Raw genomic sequence first — 2,395 nt, 5'->3', positions numbered from 1 at the left:
AATAGGTGAAAAACCATCCTTACAAAGGTGTTAATCAGAGACTTGGCTTTGTGGACACTTTTCAGAGAACAAATTTGTTAGCATAAAAATAAAGCCAGAAAATGAAGAGCTGTTTAATCACTCGATTGGATTTTTCTGCCAGCATATTTTTTTTCTCTGCAACCCACTGCTAAATTGTGCTTCCTAGCTGTTTTTTTTATAAAATCACTGAATCAAATCTAACTCTGATTACATCAGAGAAGGCCATGTACCCTACACCATAAGAGGGGGTTTGAAATTTTGACTTGTCTACTTAAATATCACCAAAATCTGATCACAAGTTTAATTAGGTCCCTGGGTGGGATTGAACCACCAACCTTTCGGTTAATAGCCGAACACACTAACCGATTGCGCCACAGAGACACTTTGCAAAAAGTGCCTACTGACAAAGGCTAATAAGCATACATCTAGAACGTTTCCTAGAAAAACATTAAAAAATCAATAATCTGGAGAGTTTTTGTAAGATGTTTCTTCCATCAACTAACGAATAAACACATTGGTACTTTCCCATGATGAGTGAGTGCTTCAGGATCTCTTGCACTTACATGTGCAGCAGAGTACTGCAATGGAAGCATGCTGGACCCATAACCCAGAGGTAGGCAGATTGAAACTATCCTTTGCTATATGCATTTTTTTTGTTAATTTAAGTAATCAAAACTGGGATTGATATTTTTGCTCTTTTATTTTTACTTAAAGTACAATAACTTTTACCATTTTAATTTGTTTTAATAGTATATTGACAGTATAGTTTTCTTTCAAAAATCCACTTAATTTTCTTTACCCTGTTATTAAAATGGTAATTGACAAAAAAAACTACATTGTCACCAGAAGAGCAATACAAAATGTACAAGTGATATATTAAAATCATCTTTCCAGCTTGAATTTCAATGATGCATTGGGGCAACAATTTTGTGAGAAACATCTTCACCCTTAAATAAAGATTTTCGTAATTCCTTACCTGTGTGCTAATTAGATATCACCTTGTTTTCACATTAAACAGACTTCCACATGAGAAAGCAGCAAGGATGCAGTGGCGTTAATGTTTCCTGGTGTCAACCTGTATTATTTCAGTAGACATTGAAATGAGGATGCATCTTGCTGCCTTTCCAATGAAGCAAGTTTAATTTAGTAATAGGTGAAAAACCATCCCTACAAAGGTGTTAATCAGAGACTTGGCTTTGTGGACACTTTTCAGAGAACAAATTTGTTAGCATAAAAATAAAGCAAGAAAATTAAGAGCTGTTTAATCACTCAATTGGATTTTTATGCCAGCATATTTTTTTTCTCTGCAAACCACTGCTAAATTGTGCTTCCTAGCTGTTTTTATAAAATCACTGAATCAAATCTAACTCTGATTACATCAGAGAAGGCCAGGTACCCTACACAATAAGAGGGGGTTTGAAATTTTGACTTGTCTACTTAAATATCACCAAAATCTGATAACAAGGTCAATTACGTCCCTGGGTGGGATTGAACCACCAACCTTTTGGTTAATAGCCGTACACACTAACTGATGGCGCCACAGAGACACTTTGCAAAAGTACATACTGACAAAGGCTAATAAGCATTCATCTAAAACGTTTCCTAGAAAAACTTAATAAAGTCAATAATCTGGAGAGTTTTTGTAAGATGTTTCTTCTATCAACCAACGAAGAAACACATTGGTACTTTCCCATGATGAGTGAGTGCTTCAGGATCTCTTGCACTTACATGTGCAGCAGAGTACAGCAATGGAAGCATGCTGGGCCCATAACCCAGAGGTAGGCAGATTGAAACTATCCTCTGCTATATGCATTTTTTTGTTTGTTAATTAAAGTATTCCAAAACTGGGATTGATATTTTGGCTCTTTTATTTTTACTTAAAGTACAATAACTTTTACCATTTTAATTTGTTTTAATAGTATATTGACAGTATTGTTTTCTTTCAAAAATCCACTTCATTTTCTTTACCCTATTATTAAAATGGTAATTGACAAAAACAAACTACATTGTCACCAGAAGAGCAATACAAACTGTACAAGTGATATATTAAAATCATCTTTCCAGCTTGAATTTCAATGATGCATTGGGGCAACGATTTTGTGAGAAACATCTTCACCCTTAAATAAAGATTTTCTTAATTCCTTACCTGTGTGCTAATTAGATATCACCTTGTTTTCACATTAAACAGACTTCCACATGAGAAAGCAGCAAGGATGCAGTGGCGTTAATGTTTCCTGGTGTCAACCTGTATTATTTCAGTAGACATTGAAATGAGGATGCATCTTGCTGCCTTTCCAATGAAGCAAGTTTAATTTAGTAATAGGTGAAAAACCATCCTTACAAAGGTGTTAATCAGAGACTTGGCTTTGTGGAC

The 2,395-nt window shown here is 34.8% G+C and overlaps 1 non-coding gene across 1 annotated transcript; it reads right to left on the bottom strand.

Moving 5' to 3' along the window:
• Positions 1 to 328: 328 nt before the first annotated feature.
• On the bottom strand, positions 329 to 402 carry TRNAN-AUU (transfer RNA asparagine (anticodon AUU)). Its single transcript has one exon. It is a non-coding gene; the product is annotated as a tRNA-Asn (tRNA).
• Positions 403 to 2,395: the final 1,993 nt, after the last annotated feature.

This window comes from Pseudophryne corroboree, unplaced genomic scaffold (genome assembly GCF_028390025.1).
Source record: "Pseudophryne corroboree isolate aPseCor3 unplaced genomic scaffold, aPseCor3.hap2 scaffold_817, whole genome shotgun sequence".
Taxonomy (NCBI): Eukaryota; Metazoa; Chordata; class Amphibia; order Anura; family Myobatrachidae; genus Pseudophryne; species Pseudophryne corroboree.
This window is presented reverse-complemented; position numbering and strand designations above follow the sequence as displayed.